A 15,928-nucleotide genomic window follows, 5' to 3' on the forward strand; every position below is an offset into this window, starting at 1 on the left:
TAGAGGAGGGGAGGGGAGGGGTAGGAAATGGGAGGGCAGGAGGAGAGGAATGGGAGGGGAGGGGAGGTGATGGGAGGAGAGGAGGAGGGTGAGGGGAGGGGAGGGGTAGGAGATGTTAGGGGAGGAAGAGGGTGAGGGGAGGGGAGGAGGAGGGGAGGGGAGGGGTAGGTGATGGGAGGGGAGGAGGAGGGGGAGGGGAGGGACAGGTGATGGGAGGGGAGGAGGAGGGGGAGGGGAGGGGAGGGGTAGGTGATGGGAGGGGAGGAGGAGGGGGAGGGGAGGGATAGGTGATGGGAGGGGAGGAGGAGGGGGAGGGGAGGGACAGGTGATGGGAGGGGAGGAGGAGGGGGAGGGGAGGGGAGGGATAGGTGATGGGAGGGGAGGAGGAGGAGGTGGAGGTGGGTAATGATGATGATGATAACGGGCTGTGTGTTTTTCACTCTCTAGGTCACTCACCCGGTGTTCTTCAAAGAAGCGGTGGAACATATCACCAGAGCCGCCAGAGTTTTCAGACAGCCCGGGGGACACCTGATGATGGTACACAGCTCGGTCTCTCTCGCTCTCTCCCTCTCTGTCTCTTTCTCCCTGGCTCTCTCTCGCATTCTCTCTCTCTATCTCTGTCTGTCTGTCTGTCTCTCTCTCTCTCTCTGTCTCTTTCTCTCTCTGTCTCTCTCTCTGTCTGTCTGTCTCTCTCTCTCTGTCTCTCTCTCTCTCTGTCTCTCTCTCTCTCTGGGGATGATTTTCGAGTGACGGGGTGGGTGCGTTGGGGGCAGGGGTGCTCCGAAAATCGCTAAAATGCCAAGTGGGTTCAGAGCCCACCTCCAACCCCTGACTTCCGGGTTCCCCAGTGATGTGTACGTCCAGGATACAGGAGTCCCACCGGCAATTAAAGCCAGCAGGATGATAATTTGCAGTTTCTCAGATGGTTGAGGTACATGAACTACTTGATTGACTCGACATTTTGGCAGGGGTGTGATTTTGAAGGCTCCTCAGCATGTTTCCCGTGCTGTGGGAAACACTCCCTGTTGCAACAGACGTGTTTCAGCCAGAAGCCAGTGGGAGATGCAAAGGATTATTTGACAGGTGGGGAGAAAACCTCATTTAATGCAGCAGGGCACTCTGTCACTTCAGGCAAAGTTTTGGCTGCAAGACCTTTGTGTTTTCACTCAAAACTCTTACTTTCCACCCAAAACTCTGCTGTGCAAACATACTTCATTACTTTGCGGACCCCCTCAAACTCACACCGTCAGGATGGGGGGGAGGGGCGCCATGGCTGCATTCACCACTACATCCGAGGACGAGCAACATCACCAGCCTCGCCAGGCACGCCGTCCACCTCCGTCACGTGGAGCTCCACAACACAGTGCTGCGCCACAGGCACCTGCACAAGAGCACACAGGGCAACAACAGAGAGAGCGGCGTCGCAGGAAGCACTACCTTCACAACAGATTCCACAGATCGAGGCTCAGCTTCCTGGACCTCTCTGAGGAGCAGTGCATATGGAGGCTCAGAGTCAGTTGCCAGGTCGTCACAGACATCTGCAGCCTCCTTCATGCTGAGCTGCTCCCGGCTGGGCCGAGCAGCATCTCCTTACCTGTTGCTGTCAAAGCCACCACTGCCCTCAACTTCTTCACCTCCGGATCATTCCAGGGTGCTACCAGGGACATCGCCGGGGTCTCTTAGTCGTCTGCACACAAGTCCATAAGGCTGTCTCTGCCTCTCTCTGTCTCTGTCTCTCTCTCTGTTTATCTGTCTGTCTGTCTCTCTCTCAGCCTCTCTGTCCCTCTCTCTGTCTGTCTATTTCTCTCTCTCGCCCTCTCTATCTGTCTGTCTGTTTTTGACTCTCTGTCTGTCTGTCTCTCTGCCTCTCTCTCTCTATCTCACTGTCTCTCTCTTTCTCTCTCTGTCTCTCTCTGTCTCTATCTGTCTGTCCGTCTGTCTCTCTTTTACCCTCACTGTCTGTCTGTCTATCTCTTTCTCTGCCTCCCTCTCTGTCTGACTGTCTCTCTCTGTATCTCTCTCTCATTGTCTCTCTCTTTCTCTCTGTCGCTCTCTGTATATCTCTCCATCTGTCTGTCTGTCTGTCTGTCTCTCTCTCTCTCTCTCTCTGGCTGTCTCTCTCAGTCTGTCTCTCTCTAAGGTCCTCCGTCTCTCTCTCTGTCTCTGTCGGTCTCTGTCTGTCTCTCTTTGTCTGTCTCTCTCTGTCTCTGTCGCTCTGTCTGTCTCTGTCACTCTGTTTCTCTGTCTCTCTATCTCTCTGTCTGTCTCTTTGTCTCTCTCTCTCTCTCAGTCTCTCTGTCCCTCTCTCCATGTCTGTCTCTCTCTCGCCCTCTCGGTCTGTCTGTCTCTCTGTCTGTCTGTCTCTGTCTGCCTCTATGTCTCTGTCTCTCTCTGCTCCCTATCTCTCTCTCTCTGTCTCTTTCTCTCTCTCGTTCTCTGTCTATCTGTCTGTTTGTCTCTCTCTCTCTCTCGCCCTCTCTGTCTGTCTGTCTCTTTTTCTGCCATGTCTCTCTGTCTGTTTGCCTCTCTCTGTCTCTCTCTGTCTCTGTCTCTATGTCTCTGTCTCTCTCTCTCTGTCTCGCTCTCTCTGACTTTCTTAGTCTCTGTCTCTCTCTCTCTCTCTCCCTGTCTCTCTGTCTGTCTCTGTCTCTCTGTCTGCCTGTCTCTCTGCCTCTCTCTCTCTGTCTCTCTCTGTCTCACTGTCTCTCTCTCTCTCTCTCTCTGTCTGTCCGTCTGTCTCTCCCTTGCCCTCACTGTCTGCCTGTCTGACTCTTTCTCTGCCTCCCTCTCTGTCTGTCTGTCTCTCTCTGTCTCTCTCCCTCTCTACGTCTCTGTCTCTCTCCCTCTCTACGTCTCTGTCTCTCTCTCTATGTCTCTGTCTCTCCCTCTATGTCTCTGTCTCTCTCACTGTCTCTCTGTCTGTCTGACTCTCTGCCTCTCTCTCTCTCGCTCTCTGTCTCTATCTGTCTCTCTCTTTGTCTGTCTCACAGTCTCTCTGTTTCTCTCTGTCTCTTTCTCTGTCTCTCTCTCGCTCTGTCTCTATGTCTCTCTCTCTCTCTATCTCTCTTTCAGTCTCTCTATCCCTCTCTCTCTCCCTCTGTCTGTCTGTTCTCACCCTCTCTGTCTGTCTGTCTGTCTCTCTCCCAGTGTGTCTCTATGTCTCTGTCTCTCTCTGTTCTCTGTCTTTCTCGCTCTTTGTCTCCCTGTCTGTCTGTCTCTCTCTCACCCTCTCTGTCTGTCTGTCTCTTTCTCTGCCTCCATCTCTCTGTCTGTTTGTCTCTCTCTCTGTCACTCTCTCTGTCTCTGTCTCTCTCTATGGCCCCGATATTAGCGGGGAGGCAGGTTGGCAGCATGGGGACGATTGGGCGCGTGGCAAACCGCATGAACCAAACTCACCGTTTCCGACGCGATCACACGTTGATTGCTGATGATTCATGTCCTCTCCAGGCTTCGCGCCTGGTAGCTAGCCTGATTGACAGGAGCTGCAAGGCGAGGGAGGGACGAAGATCGGAGGGGGAGATGGGAAGATCGGGAGGGAGAGAGGAAGATCAGAGTGGGAGAGGGGAAGATTGGGAGGACATCGGGGGAAGATCGGGAAGATATCGGGGGAAGATCAGGGGGGGTGAAGAGGGGGAGATCGGAGGGGGAGACATCGGACATCGGAGCAGGTTTCAAAGGTAGGTTCATGTAGTGTTTTCACTTCCTTCCGTGGTTTTTAATTTAATTTATCTAGTTTCTTTTTCCCTGATCCGGCCCTTCATGTCTGGTTTTACCAGGTGTGAATCAGAAGCGATGGGCAAGCCGCCCGGGTAAGTTAAAAATCTTTCTAATTACTTAATCTGTCACAGGTAAAGTTCCTTAAGTACCTCAATGAGGTACATTTGGCTCTTTAACTGAAACTCGGAAGTCGGCAGGTTGGAGCCGCGATTTTCGGAAACCCCCCCCACCCCCCAACGTACCCACATTTGCCTCCTAAAATCACCCCCCTATGTCTGTGTGTGTGTGTCTCTCTCTGATCTCTCTGTCTCTCTCTATCTCTCCCTCTCTGTCTGTCTGTCTCTCTGTCTGTCTCCTTCACTATCTCTGACTGTATCTCTCTGTCTGTCTGTCTGTCTAACTCTCTCAGTCTCTCTGTACCTCTCTCTCGCTGTCTGTCTGTCTCTCTCTCTCGCCCTCTCTATCTGTCTCTGTCTTTCTGTCGCTCTGTCCGTCTGCCTGTCTGCCTGTCTGTCTCTCTGCAGCTCCCCGTCTCTGTCTCTCTGTCTCGCTCTGTGTCTCTATCTCTCTCTCTGTCTCTGTCACTCTGCCTCTCTCAGTCTCTCAGTCTCTCTGTCGCTCCCTTTCTCTCTGTGTCTCTCTCTCTGTCCCTCTCTCTCAGTCTCTGTGTGTCTCTGTCTGTCTGTCTGTCTCTTGTCTCTCTCTCTGTCTGTCTCTATGTCTCTGACTCTCTCTCTGTCTCTCTCTGCTCTCTGTTTGTCCGTCTCTCTCTCTCGCCCTCTGTGTCTGTTTGTCTCTTTTTCTGCCTCCATCTCTGTGTCTGTCTGTCTCTCTCTCTGTCTCTCTCTATGTCTCTCTCTCTCTCTGTCTTTCTCTGTCTCTCTCCCCCTGTCTCTCTGTCTGTCTCTCTCTCTGTCTGCCTGACTGTCTGTCTCTCTGTCTCTCTCTCCGTCTATCTCTCTCTCTGTCTGTCTCTTTTTTTTTATTCGTTCATGGGATGTGGGCGTCGCTGGCTAGGCCGGCATTTATTGCCCATCCCTAATTGCCCTTGAGAAGGTGGTGGTGAGCTGCCTTCTTGAACCGCTGCAGTCCGTGTGGTGAAGGTTCTCCCACAGTGCTGTTAGGAAGGGAGTTCAAGGATTTTGACCCAGCGACGATGTAGTTCCAAGTCGGGATGGTGTGTGACTTGGAGGGGAACGTGCAGGTGGTGTTGTTCCCATGTACCTGCTGCTCTTGTCCTTCTAGGTGGTAGAGGTCGCGGGTTTGGGAGGTGCTGTCGAAGAAGCCTTGGCGAGTTGCTGCAGTGCATCCTGTGGATGGTACACACTGCAGCCACAGTGCGCCGGTGGTGAAGGGAGTGAATGTTTAGGGTGGTGGATGGGGTGCCAATCAAGCGGGCTGCTTTATCTTGGATGGTGTCGAGCTTCTTGAGTGTTGTTGGAGCTGCACTCATCCAGGCAAGTGGAGAGTATTCCATCACACTCCTGACTTGTGCCTTGTAGATGGTGGAAAGGCTTTGGGGAGTCAGGAGGTGAGTCACTCGCCGCAGAATACCCAGCCTCTGACCTGCTCTCGTAGCCACAGTATTTATATGGCTGGTCCAGTTAAGTTTCTGGTCAATGGTGACCCCCAGGATGTTGATGGTGGGGGATTCGGCGATGGTAATGCCGTTGAATGTCAAGGGGAGGTGGTTAGACTCTCTCTTGTTGGAGATGGTCATTGCCTGGCACTTATCTGGTGCAAATGTTACTTGCCACTTATGAGCCCAAGCCTGGATGTTGTCCAGGTCTTGCTGCATGCGGGCTCGGACTGCTTCATTATTTGAGGGGTTGCGAATGGAACAGAACATTGTGCAGTCATCAGCGAACATCCCCATTTCTGACCTTATGATGGAGGGAAGGTCATTGATGAAGCAGCTGAAGATGGTTGGGCCTAGGACACTGCCTGTCTCTCTGTCTATCTCTCTGTCTGCCTCTCTCAGCCTGTCTGTCTCTCTGTCTGTCTCCCTGTCTCTCTCCCTGTCTCTCTCTATGTCTCTCCCCCTCTGTCTGTCTGTCTCTCTGTCTGTCTCTGTCATGATCTCTGACTGTATCTCTCTGTCTGTCTCTCTCCGTCTGTCTGTCTGTCTCTCTCTCTCTCAGTCTCTCTGTACCTCTCTCTCGCTGTCTGCCTGTCTCTCTCTCTCGCCATCTCTGTCCCTCTGTCTCTGTCTTTCTGCTGCTCTGTCTGTCTGTCTCTCTGTAGCTCCCTGTCTCTGTCTCTCTGTCTCGCTCTGTGTCTCTTTCTCTCACTCTGTCTCGCTCTCTGTCTCTGTCTCTCTGTCCCTCTCTCTCTGTCTGTCTGTCCCTCTCTCTTGTTTCTCTCTCTGTCTGTCTCTATGGCCCTGACTCTCTCTCTGTCTCCCTCTAGTCTGTGTCTTTCTCTCTCTGGCTCTCTGTCTGTCGGTCTGTCTCTCTCTCTCGCCCTCTGTGTCTGTCTGTCTCTTTCTCTGCCTCCGTCTCTCTGTCTCCCTCTCTGTCTCCCTCTCTGTCTCTCCCTACCTCTGTGTCTCTCTCCACCTGTCTCTGTCTGTCCCTTTCTCTGTCTGCCTGACTGTCTGTCTCTCTGTCTTACTTTCTTTCTCAGTCTCTGTCTCTCTCTCTCTGTCTGTCTCTCTCTGTCTGTCTGTGTCTCTCTGTCTCTCCCTTTCCCTCTGTCTCTCTCTCTCTCTCTCAGTCTCTCTATCCCTCTCTCTCTCTCTGTCTGTCTGTCTGTCTATCTCTTTCTCTGCCTCTGTCTCTCTGTCTGTCCGTCTCTCTCTCTCTGTCTCTCCCTGTCTCTCTGTCTGTCTGTCTCTCTGTCTGCCTGACTATCTGTCTCTCTGTCTGTCTCTCTCGGTCGGTCTGTCTGTCGCTCTGTCTCTCTCTCTGTCTCTTTCTCTGTCTCTCACTCTCTCTGTCTCTATGTCTGTCTCTGTCTGTCTGTCTGTCTCTCTCAGTGTGTCTGTTGCTCGGTCTCTCTCTCTCCGTCTCCCTCTCTCTGTCTCTCCTCTCTCTCTCTCTCTCCATCCATATGTCTCTGTTTCTCTCTGTCTCCCTCTCTCTCTCGCTGTCCGCCTGTCTCTTTCTCTCTGTCTCTCTCTCTCTCTCTGTCTCTCTCTCTCCATATGTCTCTGTCTGTCTCGGTCTCTTTGACTGTCTCTCTCTCTCTCTCCCTCTCTCACTGTCTGTCTCTCTCTCTCTCTCTGTCTCTGTCTCTGTCTCTCTCTCTCTGTCTCCCTCTCTCCCCTTCTCTCTCTCTCTGACTCTTTCTCTCTCTCTGTCTCTCTCTGTCTGTCTGTCGGTCTCTGTCTCTCTGTCTCTCTCTCTTTCTGTCTGTCTATCTGTCTCTCTCTCTCTCTCTCTGTCTGGCTGTCTCTCTCTCTGTCTCTCTTCTCTGTCTGTCTCTCCGCCTATCTCTCTCTGCCTGACTCTCTCTGTCTGTCTGTCTCTCTCTCTCTCTCTGTCTGTCTGTCTGTCTCTCTCTGTCTGTCTGTCTCTCTCTCTCTGTCTATCTATCTGTCTCTCTCTCTCTGTCTCTCCCTTTCTCTCTCTCTCTCTCAGTCTCTCTATCCCTCTCTCTGTGTCTGTCTGTCTCACTCTCATCCTCTCTGTCTGTCTGTCTGTCTGACTCTGTCTCTCTCTCTCTCTGTCTCTATGTCTCTGTCTCTCTATCTGTCTTTCTCTGCTCTCTGTCTCTCTCTCTCTCTGACTTTCTTTCTATCTCTCTGTCTCTCTCCCTGTCTTTCTGTCTCCCGCCTGCTCTGTCTGTTTGTCTGTCTCTTTCTCTGCCTCTGTCTCTCTGTCTGTCTCTCTCTCTGTCTGCCTGACTGTCTGTCTCTCTGTCTCTCTGTCTGTCTCTCTCGGTCTGTCTGTCTCTCTGTCTCTCTCTCTGTCTGCTTGACTGTCTGTATCTCTGTCTCTCTGTCTGTCTCTCTCGGTCTGTCTGTTACTCTGTCTCTCTCTCTGTCTGCCTCTCTCTCTGTCTCTCTCTCTGTCTGCCTCTCTCACTGTCTGCCTGACTGTCTGTCTCTGTCTCTTTCTCTGTCTGTATCTCTCTGTCTCTCTACCTGTCTCACTCTGTCTGTCTCTCTGTCTCTTTCTCTGTCTCTCTTAATCTGTCTGTCTCTCTCTCTGTCTCTCCTTCTCTCTCTCTCTCTCTGTCTCTCTCTATGTCTCCATGTCTCCCTCTGTCTCCCTCTCTCCCCTTCTCTCTCTCTCTCTCTCTCTGTCCTCCTGTCTCTCTCTCTCTGTCTCTCTCTCTCTGTCACTCTCTCTCTCTCTTTCTCTCTGTCTCTCTCTCTGTCTCTCTGACTGTCTCTCTCTCTCTGTCTGCCTCTCTCCCTCTGTTTGCCTCTCTTCCTCTGTCTGTCTGTCTCTCTCTCTCTCTGTCTCTGTCTGTCTGTCTGACTCTCTCCCTCTCTCTGTCTGTCTGTCTCTGTCTCTCTTTCTCTCTGACTCTCTCCCTCTCTCTGTCTGGCTGTCTCTCTCTCTCTCTCTCTGTGTCTCTTCTCTCTCTGTCTGTCTGTCTCTCTCTGTCTCTCTCCCTGTCTGTCTGCCTGTCTCTCTCTCGTCCTCTCTGCCTGTCTGTCTGTCTCTCTGTCTCTCTCTCTGTCTCTCCCTGTCTCTCTGTCCCTCTCTCTGTCTGCCTGACTGTCTGTCTCTGTCTCTTCATCTGTCTGTCTCTCTCTGTCTCTCTGTCTGTCTCACTCTGTCTGTCTGTCTCTCTGTCTCTTTCTCTGTCTCTCTTAATCTGTCTGTCTCTCTCTCTGTCTCTCCTTCTCTCTCTCTCTGTCTCTCTCTATGTCTCCATCTCTCTCTCTGTCTCCCTCTCTCCCCTTCTCTCTCTCTCTCTGTCCTCCTGTCTCTCTCTCTCTGTCTCTCTCTCGCTCTGTCACTCTCTCTCTCTCTTTCTCTCTGTCTCTCTCTCTCTCTGTCTCTCTCTCTGTCTCTGTCTCTTTCTCTCTTTCTCTCTCTGTCTCTGTCTGTCTGTCTGACTCTCTCCCTCTCTCTGTCTGTCTGTCTCTGTCTCTTTCTCTCTCTGTCTGGCTCTCTCGCTCACTCTCTCTGTCTCTTCTCTCTCTGTCTGTCTGTCTCTCTCTGTCTGTCTATCTGTCTGCCTGTCTCTCTCTCTCTCTATCTGGCTGTCTCTCTCTCTCTCTGTCTCTTCTCTCTCTGTCTGTCTGTCTCTCTCTGTCTGTCTATCTGTCTGCCTGTCTCTCTCTCTCTCTCTTTCTGTCTGTCTCTCTCGCTCTCAGTCTCTCTATCCCTCTCTCTCTGTCTGTCTGTCTCTCTCTCGTCCTCTCTGCCTGTCTGTCTGTTTCTGTCTCTCTCTATCTGTCTTTCTCTGCTCTCTGTCTCTCGCTCTGTCTTTTTTTCTGTCTCCCTCTCTCTGTGTCTCTCTCTGTCTTTCTGTCTGTCTCTCTCCCGCCTGCTCCGTCTGTCTGTCTCTTTCTCTGCCTCTGTCTCTCTGTCTGTCCGTCTCTCTCTCTCTCTCTGTCTCTCTGTCTATCCCTGTCTCTCTGTCTATCCCTCTCTCTGTCTGCCTGACTGTCTGTCTCTCTGTCTGTCTCTCTCGGTCTGTATGTTGCTCTGTCTCTCTCTCTCTGCCTGCCTGACTGTCTGTCTGTCTGTCTCTTTCTTGTCTCTCTCTCTCTCTGTCTGTCTGTCTGTCTCTCTCTCTCTGTCTGTCTGTCTCTCTCTCTCCCTCTGTCTGTCTGTCTGTCTGTCTGTCTCTCTCTCTGTCTCTCTTTTGATTCTATATTATAATTTAAAGTCTGGCGGATTGAGAGCTGCCTGGTCAGCGATGACATCCTTCACATAAGGTTTCAGCCAAGGCCTGGCTTCCTGTTCTGATTGGATCCCACGGCACAGCTGAGAGAGCAGGATGTTCTCCCCGGGGTCCCCGCCCCCTCAGTCAATCCCACCAGGTTAACTGGCCAGGCTTCTCATCCACGCTTGTGGGATCCTCCTGTGCCACCAAATTGCTGCATATTTGCCTGCATAAAACAGCCACGACTGCACTTCCAAGTGATTCCCTGTATATGAAATGTTTTCTCACAGGAACAACTCAAAATGCTTCACATACAATGAATTACTTTACTGACTTTTGTTATGCAGGCAAATATGCAGCCATTTTGGGGTACAGCAAGATCCCCCAGTCTCTGTGAGATGTGAGAAATACCAGCCTCCTTCTAATTGGGTTGTTTCTTCTTTCTAAACAGGTCGGGTTGGACAGCACTGGAAAGGTAACCAACTCGACCCTGGCCTGTCACATTGCTGACTGTGAGCTGTTCAGACTCTCTATCGGTCAGAACTACAGCTATAGCGACTTCAGAGATGACCTGAAGGCAGTCTTTAAACAGACAGGCGTGGATGGAGTGAAGACGGTCTTCCTGCTGACAGATTCTGACCTTGTCAAGGTAAGAAAGGCAGGACTTGCATTTCTGAAGCACCTTTCACCAGCTCAGGATGTCCCAAAGTGATTTACAGCCAATGAAGTACTTTTTGAAGTGTAGTCACTGTTGTAATGTAGGAAACGTCGCGGCCAATTTGTGCACAGCAAGATCCCACAAACAGCAATGTGATAATGACCTGTCTTTAGTAATGTTGGTTGAGGGACAAATATTGGCCAGAACAGTGGGGAGACCTCCCCCACTCTTCTTTGAATAGTGCCGTGGGATCTTTCATGTCCACCTGAGAGGACAGACATAGCCTCGGTTTAACATCTCATCCAAAAGACGGCCCCTCCTGTAAAAAGTCGGCTAGTCAGGCGGTGAAGGATCGAATACTAGAGCCTGGTCTTCAGTTGCTTCCCAGCTTTTAGTCACAGAGATCCACACTTACACTTTGTGCACCTCCAAGGTAAACTCCCTCCTATAAATGGATACAAGAGAGTCCCCAATTGATACTCACCACCTCAATGCAATGAACACAAATTCTTATCAACCATATGGGTATATAGGATGGCCAAAGGGACCGAAGGGTACAGGTACATAGATCATTGAAGTGTCATGAACAGGTGCAGAAAATAATCAATAAGGCAAATCGAGAGGACTGGAGTGCAAGGGGGCAGAAGTTATGCTGCAGCTATACAAAACCCTGGTTAGACTGCACCTGGAGTACTGTGAGCAGTTCTGGGCACCGCACCTTCGGAAGGACATATTGGCCTTGGAGGGAATTTGTGTAATCTCTCCTCGTAACTTAACCCTTGAAGTCCGGGTATCATTCAAGTAAACCTGTATATAGGAATATAGGAACAGGAGTAGGCCATTCAGCCCCTCGTGCCTGCTCCGCCATTTGATAAGATCATGGCTGATCTGTGATCTAACTCCATATACCTTCCTTTGGTCCATATCCCTTAATACCTTTGGTTGCCAAAAAGCTATCTATCTCAGATTTAAATTTAGCAATTCAGCTAGCATCAATTGCCGTTTGTGGAAGAGAGTTCCAAACTTCTACAACCCTTTGTGTGTAGAAATGTTTTCTAATCTCGCTCCTGAAAGGTCTGGCTCCAATTTTTAGACTGTGCCTCCAACTCCTAAAATCCCCAACCAGCGGAAATAGTTTCTCTCTATCCACCCTATCCGTTCCCCTTAATATCTTATAAACTTCGATCAGATCACCCCTTAACCTTCGAAACTCCAGAGAATACAACCCCAATTTGTGTAATCTCTCCTCGTAACTTAACCCTTGAAGTCCGGGTATCATTCTAGTAAACCTACGCTGCACTCCCTCCAAGGCCAATATGTCCTTCCGAAGGTGCGGTGCCCAGAACTGCTCACAGTACTCCAGGTGCGGTCTAACCAGGGTTTTGTATAGCTGCAGCATAACTTCTGCCCCCTTGTACTCTAGTCCTCTAGATATAAAGGCCAGCATTCCATTAGCCTTATTGATTATTTTCTGCACCTGTTCATGACACTTCAATGATCCATGTACCTGAACCCCTCAGTCCCTTTGGACATCCACTGTTTTTAACTTTTTACCATTTAGAAAGTACCCTGTTCTATCCTTTTTTGATCCAAAGTGGATGACCTCACATTTGTCTGCATTGAATTCCATTTGCCACAGTTTTGCCCATTCCCCTAATCTATCAATATCCCTTTGTAATTTTATGTTTTCATCTACACCGCTTACAATGCCACCAATTTTTGTAAGGAAGCTTACAACACCAGGTTATAGTCCAACTGTTTTATTTGAAAATCACAAGCTTTCGGAGGCTTTCTCCTTCGTCAGGTGAAGTGTGGGATTCCATGGAAGGTTACCGCATTTATAGTCAGAGAACCATACCTGGTGATTACAGATAATCTTTCCAACTGCCCGTTGTCAAGGCAATCAAAGTGTTCAGACAGAGAGATGTTACCTACAGGACCACTGAATATACAAACGGCCAGAACAAAAGACAGACAGTGAGAGAGAGAGAAACATCCGAAAGGAAGAGAAAGACAGAGTATGACCCGTTGTATTTAAGGGGCCATCACTGCTCCTGACCACCCTCTTTTTCCTAATGTAACTGTAAAAGTTCTTCGTATTGGTTTTGATATCCCTTGCGAGTTTCTTTTCAGACTCTCTTTTTGTAGCTCTTACTATCTGTTTTGTGACCCTTTGTTGATCTTTGTATCTTTCCCATTCGCCAGGATCTGTGCCATTTTTTGCCTTTTTGTATGCCCTTTCCTTATGTCTTACACTGCCCCTTACCTCTTTAGTTGTCCATGGCTTTTTTTTGGCAAGTAGAGTTCTTGTCCCTCAGGGGTATCAACCGATTCTGTATCATGTTAAATGTTTCTTTAAACATTTCCCACTGATCATCAGTCGTTTTACCCATTAACAGATTTGCCCAGTTTACTGTGGACAGTCTCTGTCTCATCCCATTGAAGTCAGTTATTACCCAAGTCTAGAATCTTAGCAGCTGATTCACTTTTTTCCCTTTCAAACACTACATTGAACTCGATCATGTTATGATCGCTATTGGATAGATGTTCACGCACAGTTCAGCTGTTAACTAAATCTGGTTCATTACTCATTACCAAATCTAGTATGGCTTGCCCCCTTGTTGCCTCTAGGACATACTGCTGTAGAAAACTATCCCGGACACACTCAAGAAATTCACTACCTTTCTGACAGTTGCTAGTCTGCTTTTCCCAATTTATGTGAAAGTTAAAGTCCCCCATTAAGACTACTATGCCTTTGTTACACGCTTGTCTAATCTCTGCATTTATACAATCCATCACTTCAGAGCTGCTGCCAGGGGTCCGATACACAATTCCCACTATAGTCTTGGATCCTTTCCTATTTCTCAATTCAACCCATAAGGTCTCTGTTGGCTGCTTACCTCTCGTTATATCCTTCTTTATCATTGAAGTGATCTCATCTCTAATCACTAAGGCTACTCCTCCCCCGCTTCCATTTTCCCAATCTCTCCTTATAACCGTAGACCTTATATCCCGATATATTTAGTTCCCAATCCTGACCATCCCGCAGCCATGTCTCAGTAATGGCGATCATGTCATACCCTCAGTACAATTTAAACCGCCAAAAGTGCAGCGCTCCCTCAGTACTGACCCTCCGACAGTGCAGTGCGCCCTCAGTACTGACCCTCCGACATTGCAGCGCTCCCTCAGTACTGACCCTCCGACAGTGCAGCGCTCCCTCACTACTCACCCTCCGACATTGCAGCGCTCCCTCAGTACTGACCCTCCGACATTTCAGCGCTCCCTCAGTACTGACCCTCCGACAGTGCAGCGCTTCCTCAGTACTGACCCTCCGACAGTGCAGCGCTCCCTCAGTACTGACCCTCCGACAGTGCATCGCTCCCTCAGTACTGACCCTCTGACATTGCAGCGCTCCCTCAGTACTGACCCTCCAACAGTGCAGCACTCCCTCAGTACTGACCCTCCGACAGTGCAGCACTCCCTCAGTACTGACCCTCCGACAGTGCAGCGCTGCCTCAGTACTGACCCTCCAACAGTGCAGTGTGCCCTCAGTACTGACCCTCGGACATTGCAGCGCTCCCTCTGTACTGACCCTCGGACATTGCAGCGCTCCCTCTGTACTGACCCTCGGACATTGCAGCGCTCCCTCAGTACTGACCCTCTGACAGTGCAGCGCTTCCTCAGTACTGACCCTCCGACAGTGCAGCGCTCCCACAGCACTAACCATCCGACAGAGCAGCTTTCCCTTACTACTGACCCTCCGACCTTGCAGCACTCCATCAGGACTGACCCTCTGACCGTGCAGCACTCCCTCAGTACTGACCCTCCGACAGTGCAGCGCTCCCTCAGTACTGACTGTCTGACAGTGCAGCGCTCCCTCAATAATGCCCGTCTGACAGTGCATCAATCGCTCAGTACTGACCCTCCGACAGTCTCGTGCTCCCTCACTACTGACCCTCCAACAGTGCAGCACTCCCCCAATACTGACCCTCCGACAGTGCAGCGCTGCCTCAGTACTGACCCTCCAACAGTGCAGTGCGCCCTCTGTACTGACCCTCGGACATTGCAGCGCTCCCTCTGTACTGACCCTCCGACAGTGCAGCACTCCCTCTGTACTGACCCTCCGACAGTGCAGCACTCCCTCAGTACTGACCCTCCGACAGTGCAGCACTCCCTCAGTACTGACCCTCCGACAGTGCAGCGCTCCCTCAGTACTGACCCTCCGACAGTGCAGCACTCTCTCAGCACTGATCCTCCGACAGTGCAGCGCTTCCTCAGTACTGACCCTCCGACAGTGCAGCACTCCCCCAGTGCTACTTTGGGAATGTCAGCCTTGATTTTCTGCTCATTTCTCTGGAGTGGGACTTGAACCCACAACCTTCTGACTCAGAGGTGCAAGTACTACTCACTAAGCCCAGAATATGGCGCAAAGGGCAGTGAATCGAGTTGAGGAGGTCAAGCAGGAAGCAGCCACAGGAGAGGAGGTCAGGTCGTACATAAGAACATAAGAACATAAGATTCTTGAGCTACTTACTGGGAAAGAATAGCTGAAGTGGTTTCCTGTTGCCTTCCTCACGGCTTTAATCTTCTGAATACCTTCTCCTAGGTGGCTTCAACCAAGCCTAAGAAACCCACCTCCCCTTTTATAATGGGGTGAGGGGGCACCATACTACATTAATCCAGTATTCAGAACGGGCACTCTGCTCGCCGGGGCTGTCTAAGCGCGACCCGAACCCAACCTTTCTGACTTGGAGGTGGGAATACGACCACTGAAGCAGTGGTCACTCTGTCTGGAGGCGAGTACTTTGCTGGCTGTTAATCCCGTATTTAGGGACCGTATTCTAGTTTCCTCTCACTGGAGTGGGGCTCGAGCCCTTCACTTTTACATTTGAGGCAGGAACGCTATCTCTGACCCAAAGGTTGACCCTGGTTAATGTATTGGAGCGGGAATGGGGGTCTTAAGTGTGGTCACTGTTACATGGGGGTAAAGACAGCAGCCAATCTGGCATGTTCTTTCCAACTCCGCCAGATGGAGTCCAATTAATCGGACTTGTGCCATTCTTCTGTTTGATGTACAGGACATGTTTCTGGAAGACCTGAACTGTATCCTGAATTCAGGCCAGGTACCGGGCCTATTTGACAACGAGGAGTTGGACAACATCATTGTGGAACTGAAGAACAATGAGAGTGGAGGCAACATAACCGACAGCAGGGAGGCAGTGTTCCAGTTCTTCCTGCAGGTGGGGCCCACACACCATGGGCCAGGCTTTCGAACCCCTGCCAATCCCACTGACACATGAGAATTCAGGGACGATTTACTCTGCACCAAACGCTCCTACATTGGCAGCAATGTAAAGACGTGACGATGGCCATCTCTCCCTCCTGCATCTCAAAGAAAGAAAGAACTTGCATTTATAGTCAGAATGTGGAACTCGCTACCACAAGGAGTATTGAGGCAAATAGTATAGATGCATTTAAGGGGAAGCTGGATAAGTACATGAGGGAGAAAGGAATAGAAGGATAAGACAGGTAAATGCGTGGCTGGAGAAATGGTGCAGGAGGGAGGACTTCAGATTCCTGGGGCACGAGGGACCTGTTCAAGCTCAACAGAACTTTTTAAAAATTCGTTCATGGGATGTAGGCGTCGCTGGCGAGGCCGGCATTAATTGCCCATCCCTAATTGCCCTTGAGAAGGTGGTAGTGAGCCGCCTTCTTGAACCGCTGTAGTCCGTGTGGTGACAGTTCTCCCACAGTGCTGTTAGG

The sequence above is a fragment of the Heptranchias perlo genome, chromosome 5 (assembly GCF_035084215.1).
Source record: "Heptranchias perlo isolate sHepPer1 chromosome 5, sHepPer1.hap1, whole genome shotgun sequence".
Taxonomy (NCBI): Eukaryota; Metazoa; Chordata; class Chondrichthyes; order Hexanchiformes; family Hexanchidae; genus Heptranchias; species Heptranchias perlo.